Source organism: Tursiops truncatus, chromosome 1 (genome assembly GCF_011762595.2).
Source record: "Tursiops truncatus isolate mTurTru1 chromosome 1, mTurTru1.mat.Y, whole genome shotgun sequence".
NCBI classification, from domain to species: Eukaryota; Metazoa; Chordata; class Mammalia; order Artiodactyla; family Delphinidae; genus Tursiops; species Tursiops truncatus.
Window position 1 is genome coordinate 40,205,941 of NC_047034.1, and position 27,091 is coordinate 40,233,031.

Here is a 27,091-nt window from a genome sequence, read left to right on the forward strand (position 1 = left end):
TATACTTACCCCTTTCTGGCTCTTGTGCTATTGTAATACACTTAATTATTTCTACATACTTTATAAACCCCACAAATTGTTAATTTTTGGTTAAAGTCAGTTGTGTAGACTCATGGATTCCTATTTTATTCAATGATTTATAATCTATTACTACTATTTTTTTTTTGATCTTCAAATTGTCCACACATATGACCAGTAGAAGTTATCTCTTCAAGTTATCTCCTATGTCCTCTTGGTATGTCCCCATCATTCTCTGAGCACTTTGTTACTTTTGGTAACAGGCTCTAGACTCATACTTCCCTGCCCTGGCCCCCAGATTAGCCATTTCTCCAAGGAGGCTTGATTCCTTTTAGTGGAAGGTGATATTCATAAACCAGGATCTGGGTATTCAGTGTGCTCATTGCTCCTAGAGTGTCATTTATTACTTCTAGGCCCCTATCCTCTCAGTGGACAGAGCTAGGAAATGTATACATACACACACACACACACACACACACACACACACACACACACATATATAAAACACCCATGCTCATCTCTATCTATTTCCATGTTTGTCTATCTACTAAAAACCATGAGTTCTCCAGTCCCAATTCAATATCACAGGGTGTATCTTAGCCTTCCCCTTTTCATATTTGTAACTCTTTTCATTAACAATGAGTGGCTTTCATTATCCTTAATATATAACATATTTGCTCAATTCCCTTGCATGTAACCAATGCCCTGGCTACTCTGGGGCCAGTGTTCGGTTCTGCAGTCACTGATTCCCACCAGTGACATCAAGGGTGAATCCTTCCCCTCTAATCCCTGCTCATCATACTGGAGCAAAAACCTAGGCCCTGATGAAGGGCTCAGTAGGCCTGACATAGAAGAAGAGGAAATGGCTAGATTAATCCAAAGGTGATGAACTATAAAAAAGATGTGACAGGAAAATCAGGGAGCTTGGATGCTAAGAATGGCAGAGGATATGCCATGAATTTCAGGCAGGATGTAGAAGGAAAATATGCCAGGAGGTATGCTGAATTGGTAGAAAATGGAGGGGTGGAAACATCGGAGATTCTGATAAAATTAGAGAATATGTATGGGGGGGATTAAGCATTCTGGCAGACCCAGTCATTTGTGGCTAGTTAGCCAAATGTCTAATTATATCTATACGTAAACTGGGCTACAGTGAGACCTGATTCCATTAGAACTTTTATTATCAAGTGGGTCCCATCTGGGAGGATTGCCATTCAGCAGACATTTTTCCAAACAGCGATTACAGGTGCTTCCCCTCCAGTAAATTAAATCCTTAATAGTAGAAGGGAAGGAAGCACATGCATGCTCATACACAGACTGAATATAATACTGGCCTCCAATCAAAAATCATCAGGAAGTCAGATTCCAAGGCAAACCCCTGTCCTAAAATGACTCTTTCATGATCAGATAGCACAGGTATCAAAGAGAAAAGGCACAGATGGAGCTTTTGCAAGTTCCTGAACCTAGAAGCCATGGGGTTCTGAGAGACAAATCCAGAGCAAGCCGTAAGTACGCCAAAACTGTGTGACAGAACAGTGGATACATCTGCTACACTGGAGGTGACACAGGTCAGGGCCATGGCAGGGTTACATCTCCATCCAAAGCCAGGCGCTTGGATGTCTCCGTGTGTCAGTTTCCTCCTTCATTCCCTATGGTGGCTATTCAAAATCTACCCTCTCGGGGGCTTCCCTGGTGGCGCAGTGGTTGAGAGTCCGCCTGCCGATGCAGGGGATACGGGTTTGTGCCCCAGTCCGGGAAGATCCCACATGCTGTGGAGCAGCTGGGCCCGTGAGCCATGGCCACTAAGCCTGCACGTCCGGAGCCTGTGCTCCGCAACGGGAGAGGCCACAACAGTGAGAGGCCCGCGTACCACACACACAAAAAAATCTCCCCTCTCGGAAGACAGCCTTGCTGGCTTCAGTAATAGACACGAAGACTATCAGTCAAGAACTTCTTCCACCTCCTGTGTCTCTCTGCACCTACAAATTATTGCATTTATACCTACTCACCACTTCTTTCCTCCTCAGTCACAGAAGGACATGTCCTGTCTAAGGCTAAGTCCTCCAACTGCTCTCATACTCACTTCCCTCTCCCTCTCAGAAACATTGTTGCCGCAGATACCACTCTCAACCCCTTTCAGGCTCTTTCCCAAAAGCCATGAACAGGCAAATGTCATGAGCACGTGAAATGTCAATCCTACATCCTTTAGTTATTGCCTTTTCTTTATCTTTCCTTTAACAGCAAAGTTTTTTTGTTGTTTTTAAATATTATTTTACATGTTTCTCTAATTATAAAACTAGTACATGTTTATTACAGAATATTTGTACAAAACTATATAGGAAAGAATTATAATCTTGCCACTCATTTTCAGATTTCCATGTGTATATATCTATGTCTAACATTTAATAGCTGACATTTTCCTGGGTGTTTGCTGTGCCCAAGGCTTACCATGATCCAGTGAAGGACTTACCCACAGTTGCACATCAATTGAATCACTGGCTTAGACTACATTCAGTCCCAGGAAGTCTAGCTCCAGAACATAAGCTCTTAAATCAGCTCTTCATGCTTCTAATCAAAATCATACATTATAGATAGACTGAGCATTTTTCAATATCACAAAATATGTTTTAGAAATGTGATTTCTCAGGCATAATCAAGATTTTTGATATAATGGTGTGTCACCATCCATTCAGTTTTCAACCCATGGCCCTTTTGCTCTCACTCCTCACTCCTCAACAACACAAACCAACCCCACAAGAGTGAAAGGTAACCTCTTTGATGCTAATTCCAACAGAAACTTTACAACTCTTCTCTTTCTGGAGTCCTTAGCAATATTTGACACCATTGTCCCTTCCTTCTGTCATTTAGTCAGTAATATTTATTAAGCACCAGAGATGCAACGAGCACAGTGCTAAGTATCACAAACGTCCTCCTCTAGTTGATTTCCAGGACATATTCTCCTTTGCTTTCCTCCTTCTCTGACCATGTTTTCTTAGTCTCAAACTTCCTGGTCCTCTGGTCCTCAGCCCTGTGTTGGGGTCTTTACCAGTGTTTCTCAGCCCTGGCTGTGCCTTGGAATCACCCGGCAATACGTGCCTAGAGATTGTGATTCAGATAATGAGTTTCGGCATCAGTATTTTGAAGATATTACATGTCCTCCACTCAGTCGCTTCTCCTCCTTTGTTCCTCATTTCAGGGAATGGCACACCTCTCCATCCACTCATTTAACCTAGAAATCTTGCCTTCTCCTCTTCTTCCAATCAATCACTATATCCTATTGATTCTACCTCCTTACTATTTTTTAAATCTTTCTATATCTCTCCATCTCCAATTGTCTTCAACCCATCATCATTTCTTAACTGGATTATTAAAATGCCCTCATAGTTGATCTTGCCTCACTTCAACCTTTGCTTTATTTTTGTTGTCCCACAGTGAACATAGCATTGTTGGGTTTTTTCCTGATTATATAAATAATACAAGATCAATATAAAAATTGAAACAATCATACAAATATAAGGAAGAAAGAAACGATCACCTGAAATCATGCTACCCTGAGATTATACCCATTCCTCCATTAATGTTTTGATGATCATCCTTTCAGGCACCTTTTTATGTTGATCAATCATATGATAAAAGGGTGTAAACCTTGCCCCTCATTGGGATTCAGATATTACAGGATGGCCCTGAGAGAGGAATAATTTTAAGTAGGAACAAAGAGGGCCTGGAAAGAGTGAATATATGATTGGAAACAAATGGAATTATATCATAATGCTGTTTTGCTTTGAATAAAGGGCACCTTTTATTTAAATAATTTCTTTGTACCTTCCTCTCTCTTTCTGTACTCTCTGCACCCACACCCCAAGTAATCAATGCTAAGAACTTGGTATGTATACTTTCATACCTTTTCTTCATGCTCATATAATCATAATGGTGTTGGGATCCTCATTATAGTGACCAAAGTACAGATATTTAATCACTTGAGGTTTTATTCTCGTATGTACGAAGTCCAGGGCTACACAAAGTGATCAGGGAGCCGTTCCTTCCAACTGTCTGCCTTGTAATCTTTCACACTGTCATATCTTCAAAGCCATAAAATGACTGTAAAAGTGCCAGCTATCACATATCCTTATTTCAGATAAGAAAAGGGGAAGACCAGGAGTAAAAAAGAACTTCAGCAAACCCTCCATCCAAAACTTCCACTTATATCTCATTGGTCACTCCTATCTGCAAGAGAGGACAGGAAAAATACACACCCGCCCACAAGATTTTAGCGTTGTTGTTTTGCTAGCAGTAGATGTCTTCGTTTTCTAAAAAATTGGATCTGAGTACATATACACCTTTGCATATAGCTTTTCCCACTTAATCACACTTCATGGAAATCCCTCCAAGTCAGTATAGATCTGACTTATATTTTTAAATGGCTACGCAATTCCCCATGGCATGTGTACATCATAATTTATTCAGTCGCCTAATGGTGGGATTCAATGCCCTAATGGTGGGCATTCACTTTGTTTTCAGTGTTTTGCCAGCGACAAACAATGCAGCAATAAACACCTTTGTATATGTATCCTTTGTGCCCTGCTTTTACAGCTGACCCTTGAACAACACGGGGATTAGGGACAGCAGTTCTCCATACAGTCCAAAATCTGCATATAACTTATGGGTTTTTTTTCCATATATACATAGTTCCTCTATATACCCAGTTCTTCTGTATCCGCGGATTCAACCAACCGCAGATCGTTTACTACTACAGTATTTACTGTGGAAAAAAAACCCACATATAAGTGGGTCCACAAACTTCAAACCCATATTGTTCAAGGGTTAACTGTGCTTCTATAGAGTAGATGACCAGCAATGGCATTGCTGGGATGAAGGGCATATGCGTTAAATTTTATAGTCTTTGCCTGATAGCCAAAAAGTTTGTAGCAATTCACATTTCATCGAGCAATGTCAAGTATTTCTTCTTCATTTTCACCAGCAGTAGGTGTTGTCATTCTTAATGTTTACCAATCTGAAGGGTATAAAGTAAAATCACATTATTGCTTTAATTTTCATTAGTATATTTTAAGTACATTACTGGACATTTAGATTTTCTCTTCTGTGAATCGCATATTCATATCATTTACCCATTTCTGCCAGGTTTGTCTTTCCTAACCAGTTTCTGAGCGCTCTGTGCATACTGTGGATATTAATCATTAATTAGTATAGTGCAGTTGGTGTACTAATATACCGTATGATAACTTTATTGGATCCTCTTTGCCTGCAGAATAAAGTCTATGTGCTTTAACAAAGCCAGGTGTGTTGTCTGGGCAGGAGATGGTGTTCAGATGCCTTTGATAAGAACGGCTGGGCAACTGCCTTCCCTCCGTGTATCCATTTACACCCACTGATTTACACAGAAGTTGAACAGTACAACCTATGAGAGAGAGCCTGAATCTTATTCCTGGTTGGATTCAGGCACCTGATGGACTGGGATGGCCCTGAAGGAGGCATGATTATAGGTCGTGGGGGCCCTGAGAACTCAGTCATCATAGAGAAAAAGGCATCTGGCCTCTTGAATCAATCTAACATTTGGGCCAGAGTGCCCAAGGGGAACGGTGTTCTGGGTTCACTGTGGAGGCTAACACTGGAACTTGCTTCCCCTAGCTGCTTTGGCAGCCTGTGTGGCTCCTGGAAGGAAGGGCCTTGTGTGGACCTTTAAAGAGCTATTTCTGTGAAGTTGAGCAGCCTTCACAGAACCCTTATTTGAACTGTACTGGTAAGAGCATTTTCCTTCACACTTTGCTAGACCAGTGGCAGTAATCTCTGGTCTTCAGATGCAGCAGTGATGCTCTGATTTCCACATTATGGAGCTCCATAAACTGCTAGGTATTTGTTCCAGCCTGACGTTGGCATCCTTGTTGAAGCACTAAGGCCTGGGACTGCAGAATTCCAGCCTGGCTAGACTTCATAGTAAATGATAACCTAGATTGTTTCACTGAAACGTGGAAGTACTCCCCAAAGAGTCCCCTAAATACTTGATGGGAAAGATGTTGAAAATAACTTTGATTTCTTCCAAGGATCTTGGCTTCCTTTAAGTCAAGCTGGCGGGATACAGAGGATGTGAAACTGGGTATTGATGCCAGTGAGATTGCCACTATATACATCGACTGGTGAAGCCGCAAACTGGTCAATTTCATCCTCATTGTACATTTGCCCAACTCTCCAGCTTCATTTCCTGCATTTTCTCTGTCCCTCTCTAAGTTCTGGGTATGTTAAGTCAGTAGTAAATTCCTCAAAGCATCATACTTTCTTTGTAGACTATAACTTCACATGTGCTGCTTTCTCTTCCCGAAACACCCATCCTCTCAGCCATATTGTTTATCGGCTAGCTCCTGTCAGCCACCATCTCCTTCAGGAAGCCCTCCTTGATTCCTCCCATCTGGGTTTGAGGTCCCTCCTTAATGCTCTCATAACATCCTGCATGCCACCATACCCCACTCCTTCTATCAGACTGGGAGCTAGTTTCTTCAACACTGAATGCAGTGCCTGACGTATTAACAGATGCTCAATAATGCTTGTTAAATAAGTGAATTAATGTATGAAAAATTAAATGTCCCTGTGTGCTTGATGCTATACTCATTTCTTCTAAGATAAATAAAAGGCATGTATCCCCTGCCCTCAAGTGACTGACAATCCAGTTGAGGAGACAGAGGGGTTTTTTTGTTTATTTATATTTTGTTTTTTTCTCCTAAAAGCCACTAAATAATTATATGCATTTAGGATTGTGTAAAAAAAAAAGATTAAATGTAAGAGCAATGAAAATTGAGAGAAAAGGCCATACTGGGGCCATACACATAGCAAAAAGAGAGAAGATTCTGTTAGTGAACATCTCTATATGGTTCACCTGTAAACACGAATCAGCTATTGAATATGTGAAGACCACTGTGCCAGTCATAGAAGCTACAAAGAGGGAAAATTACTGGGAAAATTTTAAGGGCTTATTACTTAGTTGGCACGACTTCAGATTCTGTTTGGAGGTAGGCAGGGCATACAAAATAAACAGGTAGCAAACATACAAATGAGTGTCATGGCTGGAATGATAAGGTAGGATCACTACATAAAAATAAATAAAACAAATCAGTGTTCACTTATTAAAACAGCAAGGATTAAAATGGAGATAACATGCAGCTTTGTTGGGGGCGTGGGGAAATGCGTGCTATTATGCACTCTTACTGGTAGGGTAAATCGGTACATATTTTCTTGAGGGCAGTTTGGCAGCATAGATCAAAACTTTCAGAAACATTCCTACTCTTTTGACACAGTGGTTCTATTTCTAGCAATTTATATTAAGGAAATAATCAGAGACATGGACACATGTACAGGGATATTAATAGCAGTGTTATTTTTAATGGAAAAAATTAAAACAGCCTCGGTGTTGAACAATAGGGAAACGGCTAAATAATTTGTGATTCATCCGTATGATAGACCTTACTCAGCCATTGAAATCCTGTTTTCTGAGAATTTTAGCATCATGGGAAATTTTTCATGTCATAACATTAAGTGAAAAAGTACACAAAACTGTACACACACCACCCACATTCTGTGGCTGAGAAAACACTGAAAGGAAAGACACTCAAGGTGTTAGTAATGGTGGAATTATGGGTAATTCTTTTTTCTTCTTTATCGCTTCCTTTATTTTCTACATTTTCTACAACAAGTATGTATTGTTTTATAGTTCAAAAATGGTTTTAATTTTTTAATGAAAAAATCGATAGGACAAGATAGTTTATGTTCAAAGCAAGATGAACAACAGAGAGTAAACTCCCATTCACGCAGAATGGTTGGGAGTTGCACCCTCTCTTTGGCTTTCAGACTGTGTAGCTATAGCCCTGTTCTCTATAATCTTTGCAGTGTTTGAGAGGGGAGTGCATGAGGAGAAAAGTAAAGAGAGAGAACCTGAGAGGCTATCATTCCTTTCTTGCGTATTCAAGTATTTGATGGAGAGTTTGTGGGTGGGGAAACTTGGAGGCCATGGCAGTCAGCATCCCATTCTCTGTGTCCCGTGAACCTTTCCTCTTTTCTTTTGTTGCCCTTGTTGAGAGAAAGGCTGGGGCAACATGAGCCTTGAGAGGGTTTGCAAGGCAAACACAGAAAGGCTCCCCACACTCACACCAGCAAGTTGTCACATCACCTCTGTCCCTAAGAGTCCTTAATGACCATTCAGGAACATCCAACCTGCCCCAGGCATGATGGGTCAACAGTGTCTCAGTTCTTTTGACCTGATGGAGGGGTGAGACTGAGGTAGGGATGGAACGAGCAGAGGCGAAAGGGCAGGCTCAGATGTCTGCCAAAATATCATTAGATAGCCTAGGAAGTCAACCCAGTAATTACAGACGCTTCAAGCAGACGATCAATGAACATTCGACATGCAAAAACGAGCTTCCATTTGTATCACTTTTGCCCTCAGTTAATTAACGGCTTTTACACTCATTGTTTTATTTGATCCTAACCACAATAGTTTAAGAGAGGCACTAGTCTCCCCGTTTTACAGATGAGATCATTGAGGCTCAAAAAGATTAAAGGATTAGCCCAAGGTCTCTCCCTGTCAGTTAATAAGAGCTGGAGCTGGAACCCAGAACTTATTATTCCTCTTTCTTGCTTGACATATTTAAGCCCTGGCAGACGCAGTCTCATACAAGAACACACAAATAGGACTGAAAAGTAAGAAGAAGAAAAATGAAAGTCTGTCTACTGGAAGTTTGTTCACATGATCTTAACTGATATTTTCCCTTTTGAAATTATTTTTCATTTCACAGCCCATATCGTTAAAGCCAAGGAGACATACCACAGACAGGGCCAAGGCACCGCCTCTGGACCTTAATGCTGTGTTTATGTTGTGTTGTCGAGGCAGAGCCAGAGAGCCTGGGCTTCGTGGGAGTTCCCAGGGTGATCCTGTTTGCCAAAGGCAGGGCTGAGGCCTAGGCTGCATGGCTCATGTGTCCTGGGCCTGTCACAGGTTCTACGTGGAGAAGTCTCAGGAGTGAGGGCCCGCCATCTTGGTAAGGCACCCTGGGTTCAGGTTGGTTTGGTTCCCCTCCACATGGCACTGTGTTAGAGGAAAGCACAGTTACGGCCCCAAGTTGGGCACACCTGTTCATCCATCCCTTAATCTACCTTCATCTCGGGTCCTGCCCTCCCACTGTGTTTCTGACACTCACAGAAGTGAAATAACTGGAGCTACTCTTGTCCCAGTGCTGTATATTATCACATTTAATTCTCAGTCCAGCTCTGTGGAATGATTGTCCCCGTTTTATAATTAAGGACTCTGTGGAATCAGAGAGGTCAAGCAACATATTCAAGAAGACACGACTAATAAGTGGCCCAGGCAGGACGTGAACCCAGATCTTTCTGGCAACCCCGGGGGCTTTCCTACATACTACCCAGCCTCCTTGGGCAGTAGGAGCTCAGTAAACCCCCTCAGCTCACTCTGACCCGTCAAAGGAGATTCAATCAACCTGAATGCTTAAAAGCTGTACTGAGACAGGCTGTGACCTGGGACACTTTGCTGCAGTGCTTGCACCTGGACAAACGTCTCCTCAAGCAACAGAATACAAAGAAACGGTAAGAGACTAAAAACAACCGCGTACACGAGCATTCCGGGCAATTATGAACAAGATACAAAAAGGCCACAAACCAACTGCCACTTCTGAGGTGCCGGGAGCAAAAGCAGGGTACTGCGCACGATCCGTGCGCACAGCACCACCAAGCGGGTGGCAGGCCACAAAAGCCAACCCTCCGGCCCAACCCACCAATCTGCCCCCACTCTCACCCCATTTAAGGGAGCAGCTGGCCCCTCCTCAGGGAGCAAGTAAGGGAACCTGTTATCTGTTTTCTCTCCCTCCTGCTGCAGCATGAGTCCCAGTAAAGCCTTGCCTGAATTTCTCATCTGGCCTCTTATCAGTTAACACTGATTAAAGAGTCCAAGGACTGGAGCTGGTAGCAGTACCACCGCTGCAGGTGAGGTAAGTATACACAGAGATACATTTGCAGATCATGCATGAGACGGAAGACAGCTCCCCTTCCTCGGTGAAGCCGATTAGAAATTCCCTTTTCTAGAACACCCTCCTGGCCCTGCATGAATCTGCTTAGCTTTAGAACATCATACCTGTCCCCTTCCCTAGGTTAACCTCCAAATGATTTTCCCTTGGGACATTTACTAAGCAGTCGCAGAAATATCTCAGACCATCCACGTGGCAACCGCCTGCGTGTCTGCATGGGAGGACCTATCTCAGGATTTTCACCCACAGAAGGCAGGGTCCTGGGCTGCCTGAATCACTGCGGGCAAGGCCTAAATCAGCCCTGAATCCCCTGTACCCACCCCTCTCTCACCAGCAGCCACCTTTCCATGAGGAACACCTGAGTCATCTCCTCCTTCAGGAAATTCACATCTTGGCTGAAGCAATAGCAGAATCTCTCTCCCCAGGAGGAAAGAGATTTTCAGCCTCGAGTTAAAAAAAAAAAAAAAAGAGTTCTTTTTATAGAGTTTTCCCCTTCCAATCTGTTCTATCACCAACTCTCTCTGATATTTCAGCTAGAATCACCTATCTTTTCTCACACCGTCTGTCCGCGGTGTCCAGACTTCAGCCCCGCTGTCACTGGTCTATAAAGATCATGCTCAAGACAGAAAGTCTTGACTCCACCGCTACACTTCCTGGAGCTTAGCATTTGTATATTTTTGAGGTATGTTTATCCAGTCTCCTCCCATAAACTGGAATCACAGAATGTTAGGAATGGGAGGAACTCTAGTTCACTGATCACCTCCACAACCTGTTCCTAAATCTCCTGGTCTTTGACCCAGAACTCTCCCCACATTACCACAGCAGTTCCTAGAGGAACCACCACTTCTTTTCCTTGTATCTCTGGCTGGTTGCCTCCAGAATCTGTGCTCAGTGTTGCTGATAGAGAAGCAGAATCTTCTAGCTCTAATCACCCTCAAGGGACCTCTTAGGTTAGCCAACACACCTGCAGGCACGGGCATGGCTGTTTAGCCCGCTTCCGGTGCCAAGGAATGGCAGGCACACTGCTCTAAGGGGTGGGCCCACCAGCAGTCCTTCTCCATCCCTGCCCCTCCCTCCCTGACTAAGCCACCTCAGTTCCTGTGAGCTGGGGGAGGGGCCTCTGGTCTAGAGGCTCTTCTATATCCTTTTCTCGAGGAGTCTTGTGCCCGCAAGTCCCAGCCTGCGAACCTCAGCAGGGCGTTTTTGCTCACTGGCAATGGTAATCACGCCCTGATGAGTCTATGGAGCTTCCCAGGCCTGCTGGGTGAGTTCACCTGGGAAAGTCATCCAATCCAGAGCTAGGTCTATCCCCACCACGTAGCAGGCTCTGCTGTGAGTCACAGCTTGCAAATGCTGAAATTACTACCACCATATGCCTCGGGATGATAAATTCTCCCAAATGCTATCACTGTAGACTTCCTTCCATGGCAGGCTTTACACCTGTTCTGCAAGTCAGCTGAAGTCCTGGCTTCAGGTGAGTTTCTTTTTGTGCCAATTCTCAATTATTCTTGCTAGGGAAAGCAGCAATGGTTTGGATAATATGACGGGACACATTATCTAAAAAAATAATTTAAATAATTTTAATTTGTCTCTGGGATATGTTAGGTGATTTGTTTTAGGCAGAGCCTTTACCTCCCTAATGATACTTCATTTAGGGTAAGGAGAGAAAGAAATGGCATTCCATCAGCCCAGATTAGATAGGCAGCTCTGCAGGTGGGGGAGTAAAGGGGAGCCAGTGGCGCAGGTTACAAAACAACATGCTCAACATTTGCAGTGGCCGGAGATACCCATACTCACTTCCTGCATGCCCAGGGGAGGCAGTGATTACACTTGCAGGGATAGGTTCATACATCTTGCCATCTTCCCATTGATGTGAAGAGGCCTGCCATCTTGGGAACCAAAGAGGTGCAAATCAGGCAGAAAAAGAAGTTCTTCTTAAGTTTAGGAAGTTGGGAGCTGTACCTTAAAATAAAAAAGAATGAGCTATCATGCCCTTCTTCCAGCAAGCATGGGAAGGTCCTCTTGAGAGAGGGAGTAGGCTTTCAGGATCCCGTGGATAGCCAACTCCTTATTGCCCTTTCTAGGATCTTAGAACTCTTAGCCCTGAACAGCAAGATGTAAGAAGACTCCAGGGAGCAGAGAAGGGGACAAGGCAGGCAAATAGAGTAAGAACTGTACAGGATTTAGTCCCAGTATTATAGAAAAGAATTGCTTCTTGTTGGCTATGGGATCATGGGCAAGTTATTTAATTGCTCTGACTCTCAATGTACTCATCTCAAGGTACTCATCATGAAAAAGTTAAAACAACAACACTAATAAGAGTAGCTATCTTACAGATGAGTGGCAGCTAAATATAATATTTATGAAAGTATTTTGGAAGCTGTAAATTCCTGTGCAAGTCTTAGTTTTTACCATCATCCTGACTGGCTCGACCATCCACAGTCTTGGAACTGCAGCCCCAGGGACATGCCACCTTAGAGTCTGAAGGACTCTGTGTGTTCAGCATGTAAGGGGTATATTCAGATGTGTACTTAGTCATTGCTATTCTCATTCTGATGTGGGTAGAGATAGGACAAGAATCCAGAGTAAGACCAACCGCCTTCCGCCTTCCGGCACGTAGACTTTTCTCATTTTCCTGACATTTGGTCAGATTTGTTAATGATTCTAGATCTCAGACTCTTCAGATATCAGCCTCTTCAGAAACAATTGGCAGTAGAATTACCATCTCCTTTGGAAGCCAGGTTGGAATCTGCCCAGACTCTCAGTAAGAGGGTACTTCCAGATACAGACCTACTAGAGAATGGACTTGAGGATGTGGGGACGGGGAAGGGTGAGCTGTGACAAAGCGAGAGAGAGGCATGGACATATGTACACTACCAAATGTTAAATAGATAGCTAGTGGGAAGCAGCCGCATAGCACAGGGAGATCAGCTCGGTGCTTTGTGACCACCTAGAGGGGTGGGATAGGGAGGGTGGAGGGAGACGCAAGAGGGAGGGGATATGGGAATATATGTATATGTATAACTGATTCACTTTGTTATAAAGCAGAAACTAACACACCATTGTAAAGTAATTATACCCCAATAAAGATGTTAAAAAAAAAAAAGAGGGTACTTCCAAACCCTGTGCCAGGGCTCCCTTATCTAAGATCCTCTCTTCAAAGGATGGGGAGATAGCGACCTGGGGAAGAGTAACAGGGTGAGTGTGTATGTGTGTGTGTGTGTGTGTGTGTGTGTGTGTGTGTGTGTGTGATAGTCACTGCTGATCTTCAGCTTTCCCATGTGACTGCCTTCTTCTCCTGTAGAAGAGAGGAAAAAAAGAATCATGATTAAAGTGTCAGGATACCCTAAGTTTTCCTCTTCTGTTTCGAACCCTCTTTCTCATCTCTCAGTTTGTCCCCTTCTTTCTTTTGACCACTGCTTCCACTCCTGGCTGTAGTGTTTCTGTTCTCTTGTCCTCTTATCTTAAAGCCACAGGGCCTCCGGTATCAAATGACAGACTCTGGGAGGAAAATAGGAGATGTGCTTTGGGACCAGTGAGGTAACCTGCAGGCTCTCAGTGTCTCTGAGAGAAGGAACAAGTTCACCTGATGTTCTCAAATGGCCTACTGGTGTTGAAGGTTGAGTCTAGCTATTCCTAAGTCTTCCCAGACTTGTGTTCCTAACTCATCCAAATCCAGTGGAATCTTAACCCTCATTCCACATGGAGCTGTCAGTACCATTAATTCTTCACCTCAGGACTTTTAGTTATCCTTCAACTACCTATCTGCTACCTTCTAGTGCTTCCTACCCTTCGTGGGAATGGCGTACATTTCAAATTGTCTTCAGCTGACATAGTGTTTCTAAAAATGGATCCTTACCAAGGAGTTACTAAATCAGGAATCTTCAAAAGGCTCATATCCTGTCTTAGGTTGGGTTCCCTAGAGCGAGAGCCTGATGTGGGGATTCCTGTACAGGTGACTCTTCGGGGGAGTGCTTCAGAAGAAATCTGAGGGAAGGAGGGGAGCAGAGCAAGGAAGGGGAAAGCTAAGCAGGAATGTGACTTCAGGAGGATCATGGCCTCCACCTGGTCCTTCCAGGAGCTCTGGGGTATGAATGGCACCACAGAGTTGTCCTGCGTTGAGGCAAGGAGGTGGGTGCTTTTGTATCCACACACCAGTCAGCCACTGGCTGTAGGCTTGGAGGGGTGTCATTCCCAGGCACGTGCAGAGGTGGGTCCTGTTGTCCAAGGTGTGAGGTGTCAGCAGCACCTGCAACAGCTGAGAACAGAGATCCCTGACTGTTAAAGGGACCCCAAGCACACCATCCGCCTCTGCTACCTACCCCCTGACTCTTTAATTCATCTTGAAATTCTGCCATATTGAAATAATTCTAAGTACAGAAAAAAAAAGAAAAAAGAAAAAGGTTTTAACTGCAGTGTGATTTATGATAAAATGCTGTAAAATGCAAAAATCTGAAGTTTCGCAGGACAGGAACAAGGAAGTCAATAAGCATGTAATGATATAATTAGGTAAATAAATTATGTATTTGCACGGCATTCTTTGCCCCATAAAGTCTGCCCTCCTCCATCTACCTCCCTGAGTTCATCTGGTACCACTCTCCCCACCCTTGCTCACTATGCTCTAATCAAACTGGTCTCCTCTCTGTTCCTCCAATGCAACAGGCTTGCCACTTTCCTGGGGCTCGTGCACTTCCCTTCCCTGTCTGTAACACTGCACACGGCTGCCCCTAAAATCACTCAGGACTTGGATCCCGCATCATACCTCCCAAGAGGACTTCCCTAAACACCCAGCTTCAGGAGCTTCCCTTGTCACTCTAACATATCACCCTGTTTTCTAGCTCTTATCACGCTATGGTTTATTATCTTTTACCTGTCTTCCTTCCTCTAGAGTAAAAGCTTTGGAAGAGTGGCGATCTTATCTGCTTTATCCAGAGCTGGAGTGTAGGAGTCACTCAATCAGTGGCTGTTTGGTAAGTGAATGAATGTATACACAGTTTAAAATGATGTTTACCAGGGCTTCCCTGGTGGCACAGTGGTTAAGAATCCGCCTGCCAATTCAGGGGACACGGGTTCAAGCCCTGGTCCGGGAAGATCCCACATGCCGCAGAGCAACTAAGTCTGTGCGCCACAGCTACTGATCCCACGTGCTGCAACTACTGAAGGCTGTGGGCCTAGAACCTGTGCTCCACAACAAGAGAAGCCCGCGCACAGCAACGAAGGGTAGCCTCCACTTGCCGCAACTAGAGAAAGCCCACACACAGCAACGAAGACCCAACGCAGCCAAAAATAAATAAATTAAAAAAAATGTTTACCACAATTATACAACAAAAAGTTTTAAATGACCAATATCTACTGTTAAGCAAAAACACCATGATGTAAAATGTCATATGTTATATAATTAAATATTCATTGAGAGAAGTTCTGCTTCTGGCCATGATGGAGTAATAGCGGCTCCAGAGGTTTACTCTCTCACCTTAAACAACTAAAAATCTGGACAAACTATGACACAGTGGTTTTCAGACTTTGGACAATAGTCAGCACAGGACTGTTTCCCCTGAGAGAAGGGGGAGAAAAACAAGGCCAGTCCTATGATTGCTTCACCTTACTAGCTGGAGGCAGTTTCTAGGCTGCAGTTTGAGGATGGGAACCCAAACAGAGCCTGGTGGTCGCACTGAATTGAGAGGTTGGAGTTCAGGGAAGCTAAGATAGCTAGAGTTTAAGAGGCAGCATCAGAGAGGACGGACCTGCCCAGAGAGAGAGCTCTGAAGATCTGCAGATCAACTCCTTGGCTGAGAGAAAACACATGTGAAAGAAAATGACCCGAAGCTGGGAGAGGAGGGATGTGAGGGGAACACACACAGCAATGGGCATCAAGAGTCCCCCAAATTCCTGGAGCTCATGGAATTCTGTTCCCACTAACCAGAGTGGAAAGACCTCATAATACACAGGGCATCAAGTAGGGTCCTCAGAAGGGCATTGTCAGAGTAGTGGGACCTGATCAGCCCTAGACTCACTGTTGCATAGCACCCACCTAACAGAACTATAGTACACTGTGCAGGAATCAAACTGACTGTAAGTAAGCAAGCTGTATGTCAGAACCACCTAGAGCACCATTTAAAGGATTACAATAAGACCCAGTGCCCCAAAACGTAAAATTCACAATATCCTGCAACCAAGCAAAGCTTGACAAATATGCATCAAAATAAGAAAATATTACCCGTAACCAGGAGAAAAATCAATCTGTAGAAACTGCCCTAGAAATGCCAGAGGCGACGGAATTTAGCAGACAAGAAAATGAAAACATACTCCACATGCTGAGGAAGGTAGAAGAGAACGTAAAGACAATGAAGGGAGAAATGGAAGATACCAAAAAGGTCCAACTGAAACTCCTAGAGGTGAAAAATATAATATTTGAAATGAAAAATATACTGCATGGGATTAAGAGCAAATCAGATAACGCGGATGAAAAGATCAAGGAATTTAAAACGTGACAATAGAAACTGTCAAAAAAAAAGATTAGGGAAACAAAAAAAAGCTTCAGTTACCTGTGAGACAATATCTAGTAAATCTGAGTCCCAGGAGAGGAGGGGAGGTAGAAAAAATTTTTGAAAAACTAATGGCTGAAATATTCCCCAAATTGATGAAAGCTATCAACTCACAGATATAAGAAGCTCAATAAACTCCAAGCAGAATAAACCTAAAGAAAACCACATCAGGGCACATCATAATCAAACTGCTGAAAACTAGTGATAAAAATTAAAATCTTAAAAGTGGTCAGAGGAAAAGTCATAATATTCAGAGGAGCAAAGATACAAATGACAGCATTCTTCCTGTCAGAAACTCTGCAATTTAGAGAGAGTGGAGCCACATCTTTACTGAAAATAAAACCTGATTTCTATACCCTATGAAAATATCTTTCAGAAACAAAAGCAAAATAAATGCTTTTTCAGACAAAGAAAAGCCAAAAGAATTTGTTGCCAGGAGACCTGCGCTAGAAGAAATGTTAAAGGCAGAAGGTGATGGAAATCTGGATCTACACAAAGGAATAAAAAGCACCAGAAATGCTAAATAGTAGGCTAAACAGAAAAGAAGATATTCTTGCTTTTAAATCTCTTTAAAAGATCATTGATTCATGCAAAAATACTTGCAATGTATCTTCAGTTTATAGCATATGTCAGAGTAAAATGTTTGACAATAGCTCAGGAGGAAGGGAATGTAAGGCACTTCTGTAAGTTTCTTTCACTATATGTGAAGTGACATAAAACTATAAAATTATTTGAAGGTAGACTGTGATAAGGTTGAAGATGTACATTGTAAACCATAGAGAGCAACCACCAAAACGAATTGTTTAAGAGATACATACAAGAATCCACCTGCCAATGCAGGGGACACGGGTTCGAGCCCTGGTCCAGGAAGATCCCACATGCCACAGAGCAGCTAAGCCCATGTGCCACAACTACTGAACCCGCGCTCTCGAGCCCGTGAGCCACAACTACTGAAGCCCGTGTGCCTAGAGCCCGCGCTCCGCAACAAGAGAAGCCACTGCAATGAGAAGCCTGTGCACCACTACAAAGAGTAGCCCCCGCTCACCGCAGCTAAAGAAAGCCGGTGCAGCAAGAAAGACCCAATGCAGCCAAAAATAAATAAATAAAAATGAAGTTCCCTTTAAAAAAAGAGATACATACAGCTGATAGTGGAAATAAAATGGAAGCATAAAAAATGCTCAATAAATCCAAAAGAAGACAGAGGAGAAAAGAAATGAAGAACAAATGAGATACATAGAAAACGTACAGCTTAAACTTTCCAGCCAACACAGGGATATGATACATTTCCCAACCTCCTGATTTCGGGGGAGGAAAACCACCTGGTTCAGCTTCTGGCTCTCTTGTGGAAAGGGAGTTATGGTGTGAATCATGACTACACCAGACACTTTCCCAGGACAACCTTCCTGAACACTATCCTAAAGGACACCGCTAAGGAAAAAAACCTTGGACCTCACTGTCATCTAGGAAAGTCTGTCAATCAGCCAGCCCATGAGGCACATCGTAGCAATGAGCACCACTCGTGTAGGGGAAGACCAATGTGACAGGGTAGAACAAGATGGTCCCAAGACCACACCTCTGTGTAAGTCTCTCTCCCACCAAGGTTTCTTCATGTGTCTGTCTTCTGTCCCTTCAGGCACTAGAGAGGTGAGGTCTTCTGAGACCACCATGAAAACGTACATTGACTGGAGGGGAGGGACCACTTCCATTTGCATGTTAGCATGAACCGGTTAAATAGATTAGCTAAACTATAACTTGGAACTACTAACCCTGGGAGAAAGAACTATAGAGCAGTTAAGTTTTCTGCATTAAGATAAAACCAGCCATGGTGGGCAAGAAGCTTGCGTCAGTAAGAGGGAATAACACCCTAAAGACCAACCCTCCTGTTTCAGGTTGCCCTTGGGCCTAGTCCTGTTGGGTCTTAGATGGTAGTAGGATGGTGGTTCTTAATATGGAGGCGCGTCTTTGACTACTAGAATTTGGGATGGAATATTTGAAAAAAATTATTATTATTAGAATAATTAAAAAATGACACCAAATTCAGCAGTGATTTCACCTGCAGTCATTGCTAGAATCTAACAAGCCCTCACAGTATTTACAATCGAAGAGAGAGTACTGGTTTTGCATCCATTTATATCAACATGTCACTGTTTGGAAAGAGCTTGTTTATTGCCCCCTAAAGCCATCTCTCACATAATCCTAAGACAATGTTCTCATGTGTTCCAGTCAACACAGAACTTTTTTTTGCTTTGTTTTTTGTTTTCTGGGGGATTGGGGGATGGTTGAAGTGGGGACGTTATACATTCTGGCTCCACGTTATACCATTCCTCTTTCTAGAAGAAAGTTTGCATCCCTCTCAATACCCCGTGGTATAATCTGCTTGACTCAGCATTCTGACATACCTGAATCCTCAGTTTTAGCAAAAAATTAACGTTATGCATTAACCAATATTTGGTAGTGCCCCATGAAAGGAGCGACAGCAGCAGAGAGTAAATAGGAAATAGGATTTCAGCCCCAGGAAGCTGAACTGACTCAGTCAAGGCTAACAACACCTGCCACATCCAATACCCTGAGCCTGAGTGGGTCACACAGGGTGGGCTTCTGTCACCAGCAGACGTTTATCAGCCTTGAGCCATATGACTCAGCTGGGGCAGGACCAGTTAAAAGTGAGGAAACCATCCACGTATGTCAGAGATATGTTTTCTCTTTTTTCCCTTTGGGAAGATGTTCTTGGGAACTCTTTGCCAGGAAGTTGGTCACTTCCTGCCCCAGTGATGAGGTTCCAAAAGGCAGAAATAGCTTCTCTTGCCACACAGAATTGGCTGAAGATGCCTCCCCACTCCAGAAGACAGGCCTCAGGATGGTGCTTTCCAGTATCAGGAAAGTGAGCCCCTCAGGGAGCTTGGGGACAGGAGGCAGCAGCTGCAGGACAAGCAGCATGACTGAGAAGAGTGGGCTTGGGGGCCGAGGGCAAAGGGCAAAAGGACTTAGAAAAGTAACAGGTCTGCTGGAGAAATTGCCAGAAGAAATGTGCTGAAAGTGTAGGCAAGCGCATGAAAGAAAAGAGTGGACTAAATGATGAGGAAGGACAAGAAGTATGTTTGTAAGAGCCTGCAGAAGGGACAGCAAAGCTCTAATAGAAATGCTAGTAACTGGTCAGTGAGGGACACGGGGCTGGCTACACGCAGGAAGGGGTCAAGTGTGCGAGAAGGGGAAGAAAACGACAACTGTTAGGGCCAAAAACTGGGACACTTACTTGGTCCTGCTAGACTAAGAACTCCCCGAGTGGGCATTAATGCTACATTCAAATTTGTATCACACCTACATTGTTTTTGCGTAATAAATGTGTACTAAGTTCTACTGGTAATTTACCCATGGAACTGATTAAATTAATATCAAATATATCCTTTTTTGTCTAAGGTATTGGTCTGCCCAGGTAAGAGGGACCTCTGCCTTGGGCCTATGCTTTAGAGCTTTACTATTCAAAGTATGGTCCTTATACCACAGCACTGGCATCATCTGGGAGCTTGTTAGGACTGCAGAATCTCAGCCCCTACCACAGACCTGCTAAATAAGATCCCAGGGGATTCACATGCACATTGCAGTCTGAGAAATGTGCTTCCTTCAGCTGTGTCTCTGCTCACTGGAGGAGGAGTCCTCGGGGCCAAGGAGATATGGCCACCTGAGCCCACCTTCTCTTCTAGACCATGCTCCAGGGAGCAGGGATGCCTGAATCCTCTGCAAAGCTGGCCTTTCCTGCTCCTGCCTCCAGGGCCTGTGTGCACTTTTCCCAGACCACGCTTCCGGAGCCAACCTCACTTCTGGTATGAGATCTGCGGCCCTGAAAGGTGGCCTCGGGGCAGCTGTTTGCAGGGGGGTGTGGATAGAGGTTGGACCACAGGCTGAAGTACCCATGGCCTCGCTCATGAGGCCCCTCAGAGAGAGTCAAGGGCAGTAAGGGAAGTGGGGACAGATCAGAGGGGAACGGGAGTCATTTCCTGAGCCACCCCATTCCAGCACAGAACTCCAAGGAGTTCAAGAATTCTGCATTTGACATTGCCCTTCCAGGTCATTATGAAGGTACACTTGTCAAAGTAGGAGAGTAAAACATTTTATTTAACAGTTTATTCTCGATTCATAACTTTTAAATATTTAGACATAGGTACAGGGGACTCCGTGTGGGCTTTTGCTTGTGTCCCACAAATGTTTTTGTTGTACCCAAAATACACAGATCTGGAGAGAGCCAAGTGACCATGCTCACATCGACTGGTTCCCAGGCAGGACTATACCCGAGTAAAACCTCTCTATGGCCCACCTATCCAGCTGGTGATAAAAAGGAGGAAATATCCCTCAGAACTTGAAAAGGGGGGTTATAAAGGAAAAAATCAGATTCTAGAAGGTAGAGCAAAAACAGGGCAAGAACCTATCATTATAGAACTTGAAAAGTGCTATTAACAGAGTTATAGGTAGAGTATCCTGTTAGCCCAGAAGAGACAGACATTACTTCAGCCAGGAAAGTTTCAGTGTGAAAGCTGTAACTTCCGGGATGAAGGGGTTTTGAGACGTGGCCATTTTGGTGGAAAAGGGCAGCCTGTAGCCAGTCTGGCTGGAAGACTGAATGTGTAGAGAAAGTCCCAGGGGCAAAGTCTGCAGAGGTGAGAGGGACAAGACTATGGAGGGTCTTTATTTAGAAGATCAACATTTCCCAAACTGCTCTGCAGCCATCTTTGTGCCATAGAGGTTTCTAGGATGTTATCAACATTTCTCTTCCAAAATTTATTTAAATACATACATATATATACCATACTTTGAATGTGTATTTAAATACATATATATATATATATATATATATGTATGACATTATGTGGAACAACTATGAACCTACATGTGAAAAAAATGAATTTAGACACAGAACTTATACCCTTCACAAAAATATCTTAGACCTACAAGCAAAACGCGAAACTCAAAACATCACAGACCTAAAAGCAAAACACAAAACCATCAAACTCCTAGAAGATAACATAGGAGAAAACCTAGATGACCTTAGGTATGGCAATGACTTTTTAGATACAACACCAAAGGCGTGATTTATGAAAGAAATAACTGATGAGCTGGACTTCATCAAAATTAGAAACTTCTCTTCTGTGAAAACGATGTCAAGAGAATAAGACAAGCCACGGACTGGGAGAAAATATTTGCAAAAGACACACCTGACAAAGGACTTTATCCAAAACATGCAAAGAACTCTTAAAAGCCAGCAATAAGAAAACAAACAGCCTGATTAAAAATGGGCAAAAAACCTGAACAGACACCTCACCAAAGAAGATATACAGATGGCAAGTAAGCATATGAAAAGATGTTCAATGTCATATGTCATTACAAAATTGAAAATTAAAACAACAATGAGATACCACTACACACCTATTAGAATGGCCAAATGTTGGCCAGGATATGGAGCAATAGGAACTCTCATTCATTGCTGGTGGGAATGCAAAACGGTACAGCCACTTTGCAAGACAGTTTGACGGTTTCTTATAAAACTAAATGTACTCTTACCATATGATTCAGCCATTTTGCTCTTTGCTATTCACCCAAATGAACTGAAAAACTTATGCCCACACAAAAAAAACTGTACATGGATATTTATAGCAGCTTTATTCATAATTACCAAAACTCAAAACAACCAAGATGTTTTCATTAGGTAGATGGATAAAGTGTGGTACATCCAAACAATGGAATATTACTATGCTAAAAAGAAATGAGTTATCAAGCCATGACAAGACATGGAGGAATCTTAAATGCATATTACTAAGTGAAAGAACCCAGTCTGCAAGGGCTACATACAGTATGATTCCAACCAAATGTCATTCTGGAAACAGCAAAACTATGAAGACAGTAAAAAGATCAGTGGCTCCAAGGGGTGTAATGGGGGACAGACGACTAGGCAGAACACAGAGGACTGTTAAGGTAGTGAAAATATTCTGCATGATATTGCAGTGGTGGATACATGTCACTGTACACTTGTCAAAACCCACAGAATGTACACCAAGAGCGAGTCCTAATATAAACCATGGACTTTAGGCGATTATGATGTGTCAATGTAGGTTAATCATTCATAACGAATGTACTACTCTGGTGGGGGATGTTGATAGTTGGGGAGCCTGTGGGGGGGAGGGGAGTATATGGAAAATACTTGTACTTCCTGCTCATTTTTGCTGTGAACTTTAGAGTGCTCTAAAAATAAAGTTCGAAGGGGAAGAATAAGAGGAAGGAGGAGAAGGAGGAGGAAACAAATTGTGAAGAAATGCATAAATGGAGAAGAGACAAGTCTCCCTTGCAGAAGAATTCCAAATAATTTATGTTGATACTCCACCCTAAAGGAGGGAGAGCATAACTCCCCACCCTTAGATGTAGTGATTTCCTTCCAAAGAGAACATTATGGGAAGGGGGATAAGGAGTAAATTTGCAGTAGAGAAACTTGACAAACATGATCTCAGCCAGGTGATCAAGGTCAACATCAACAGTGATAAGTCACATTGATAGTATGTACCCTTGATATCATGGGATGAAAACGGCGCTCTATGTCTGTGATCTTCCTCGTAAAAACCCATAATCCCAGTCTAATCATGAGAAAAACATCGGACAAATCCCAACAGAGAAACAGTCTACAAAATACCTGACTAGCATGTGTCAAAATTATCAGGGTCATCAAAAATAAGAAAGTCTGGGCTTCCCTGGTGGCGCAGTGGTTGAGAGTCCGCCTGCCGATGTAGGGGACACGGGTTCGTGCCCCGGTCCGGGAAGATACCACATGCCGCGGAGCGGCTGGGCCCGTGACCCATGGCCGCTGAGCCTGCGCGTCTGGAGCCTGTGCTCCGCAACGGGAGAGGCCACAACAGTGAGAGGCCTACGTACCGCAAAAAAAAAAAAAAAAAAGAAAAAGTCTGAGAAACTGTCATAGTCAAGAGAAGCCTGAGGAGACATGACAACTAAATGTAATGTGGCATCCTAGATGAATTCCTGGATCACAAAAAGGACATTAGTTAAAAACTAAAGAAATCTGAATCAAGTATGTACTTCAGTTAACAATGTATCAATTGTGCTTCATTAATTGTAACAAATGTATCATACTATCTCTGCAATGTTTCTGTAAACCTAAAAGTGTTCTAAAAATTAAAACTTATTTTTAAAAAAGATACTAAAAACACTTATATGGTTTTTTCCCGTATGGTGTCCACTTCCCTTTAGAAATGGTGTGTCTACACAAGCATGGTGTGCAAAGCTCCTTTGGGAGCTTAAGGGAGGCAGCAACACTTACCAATAAACAATCATCTCTCATTAGGACCCCTGTGATTTCAGCATTCATTGTTATGCTATTCCATGTTTATTGTGGCCTAAACATTTACACACCATTCTTTAAAATTCTGTGCTGGGCAGGAGGAGGTTGTAGTATAGTGATTGTCTAAGTCTGCTCAGGCTGCCATAACAAAATACCATATAGACTGAGTGGCTTCAACAACAGAAATTTATTTTTCAAAGTTCTGGAGGTTGGCAGTCCAAGATCAAGGTGTCAGCAAGGGTAAGTTTCATTCTGAGGTTTCTTTTCTTGTTGTAGGCAACCTCCATCTTGTTGTGTGCTCACATGACGTCTTTTTGGAAAGAGAGAGAGAGAGAGAGAGAGAAGGTTATCTTGTGTCTCTTCTTATAAGGGCACTAATCCAATCATGAGGGCCCCACCCTCATGACCTCCTCTAAACCTAGTTACCTCCCAAAGGCCCCATCTCCAAATGCCATCACGTTGAGGTTAGGACTTCAATAACACATTTTCAACATACACTGCCATTCAGTACACAACAGCAGTTAAGGTCTCCAGGCTCTGGAGTCGAACTACCTTGGTTCGCACACTGACCTTACCCCTTACTATCTCTGTGACCTTGAACAATTTGCTCTATGACTGTCTCTGCCCCTGTTTCTTCATCTGTAAAATGGGAGATATAGTTGGCCCTCAGTATCCAGTATCTGAGGGGAAATGTTTCCAGGGTCCCCCACAGATACCAAAATCCAAGATTGCTCAACTCCTGTATATAAAATGGTGTAGTATTTGCACATAATACACACATCCTCCCATATCCTTTTTTTTTAACATCTTTATTGGAGTATAATTGCTTTACAATTGTGTGTTAGTTTCTGCTTTATAACAAAGTGAATCAGCTATACATATACATATATCCCCATATTTCCTCCCTCTTGCGTCTCTCTCCCACCCTCCCTATCCCACCCCTCTAGGTGGTCACAAAGCACAGAGCTGATCTTCCTGTGCTATGTGGCTGCTTCCCACTAGCCATCTATTTTACATTTAATAGTGTATATATGTCCATGCCACTCTCTCACTTCATCCCAGCTTACCCTTCCCCCTCCCCGTGTCCTCAAGTCCATTCTCTACATCTGCATCTTTATTCCAGTCCTGCCCCTAGGTTCTTCAGAACCATTTTTTTTCTTTTTTTTTAGATTCCATATATATGTGTTAGCATACAGTATTTGTTTTTCTCTTTCTGACTTACTTCACTCTGTATGACAGACTCTGGGTCCATCCACCTCACTACAAAAAACTCAGTTTCATTTCTTTTTATGGCTGAGTAATATCCATTGTGTATATGTGCCACATCTTCTTTATCCATTCATCTGTCAATGGACACTTAGGTTGCTTCCATGGCCTGGCTATTGTAAATGGTGCTGCAATGAACATTGTGGTACATGACTCTTTTTGAGCTATGGTTTTCTCAGGGTATATGCCCAGTAGTGGGATTGGTGGGTTGTATGGTAGCTCTATTTTTAATTTTTTAAGGAACCTTGATACTGTTCTCCATAGTGGCTGTATCAATTTACATTCCCACCAACAGTGCAAGAGGGTTCCCTTTTCTCCACACCCTCTCCAGCATTTACTGTTTCTTTTTTTTGTGTGTGTGTGTGATATGTGGGCCTCTCACTGTTGTGGCCTCTCCCGTTGCGGAGCACAGGCTCCGGATGCGCAGGCTTAGCGGCCATGGCTCATGGGCCCAGCCACTCCACGGCATGTGAGATCTTCCCGGACACGGGCATGAACCCGTGTCCCCTGCATCGGCAGGCAGACTCTCAACCACTGTGCCACCAGAGAAGCCCTGTTTGTAGATTTTTTGATGATGGCCATTCTGACTGGTGTGAGGTGATACCTCATGGTAGTTTTGATTTGCATTTCTCTAATGATTAGTGATGTTGAGCATTCTTTCATGTGTTTGTTGGCAATCTATATATCTTCTTTGGAGAAATATCTATTTTGGTCTTCTGCCCGTTTTTGGGTTGGGTTGTTTGTTTTTATGATATTGAGTTGCATGAGCTGCTTGTAAATTTTGGAGATTAATCCTTTGTCAGTTCCTTCATTTGCAAATATTTTCTCCCATTCTGAGCATTGTCTTTTTGTCTTGTTTATCATTTCCTTTGCTGTGCAAAAGCTTTTAAGTTTCATTAGGTCCCATTTGTTTATTTTTATTTCCATTTCTCTAGGAGGTGGGTCAAAAAGGATCTTGCTGTGATTTATGTCATAGAGTGTTCTGCCTGTGTTTTCCTCTAAAAGTTTGATGGTGTCTGGCCTTACATTTAGGTCTTTAATCCATTTTGCGTTTATTTTTGTGTATGGTGTTAGGGAGTGTTCTAATTTCATTCTTTTACATGTAGCTGTCCAGTTTTCCCAACACCATTTATTGAAGGGGCTGTCTTTTCTCCATTGTATATTCTTGCCTCCTTTATCAAAGATAAGGTGACCATATGTGTGTGGGTTTATCTCTGGGCTTTCTATCCTGTTCCACTGATCTATATTTCTGTTTTTGTGCCACTACCATACTGTCTTGATTACTGTAGCTTTGTAGTATAGTCTGAAGTCAGCAGCCTGATTCCTCCAGCTCCGTTTTTCTTTCTCAAGATTGCTTTGGCTATTCAGGGTCTTTTGTGTTTCCATGCAAATTGGAAATATTTTGTTCTAATTCCGTGAAAAATGCCAGTGGTAGTTTGGTAGGGATTGCATTGAATCTGTAGATTGCTTTGGGTAGTATAGTCATTTTCACAATGTTGATTCTTCCAATATACCATGTTCCAAGAACATGGTATATCTCTCAATCTCCCATATACTTTAAATCATCTCTAGATGACTTATAATAACTAATGCAATGTAAATGCTATAGAAATAGTTGTAAATACAGTGTAAATGCTATGCAAATAGTTGCTGACATGCAGCAAATTCAAGTTTTGTTTTTTGGAAATTTCTGGAATTTTTTTTCTCGAGTATTTTCTATCCAAGTTTGGTTGAATCTTTGGATATGGAACTTGAAGAAATAGAAGGATGACTGTATTAACAATAGTTACCTTGCAGGTTTCTCTGAGGATTAAGTGAGTCAATGAGTATAAAGTGCTTAGAACAGTGTTGGCATGTAAGTATCAGCTAATGCTATCTGTTATCAT

The 27,091-nt window shown here is 42.9% G+C and overlaps 1 long non-coding RNA gene across 2 annotated transcripts; it reads left to right on the forward strand.

Annotated features, from left to right (window-relative positions):
• Positions 1-524: 524 nt before the first annotated feature.
• Positions 525-23,945, forward strand: LOC109547185 (uncharacterized). Of its 2 annotated transcripts, none has more exons than XR_002172933.3 (3): positions 525-9,621; positions 9,911-11,532; positions 14,947-23,945. It is a non-coding gene; the product is annotated as an uncharacterized lncRNA (long non-coding RNA). The 2 variants fall into 2 exon arrangements; XR_002172934.3 differs by having other exon boundaries at positions 525-9,059; positions 9,322-11,532.
• The last annotated feature ends 3,146 nt before the right edge of the window (positions 23,946-27,091 follow it).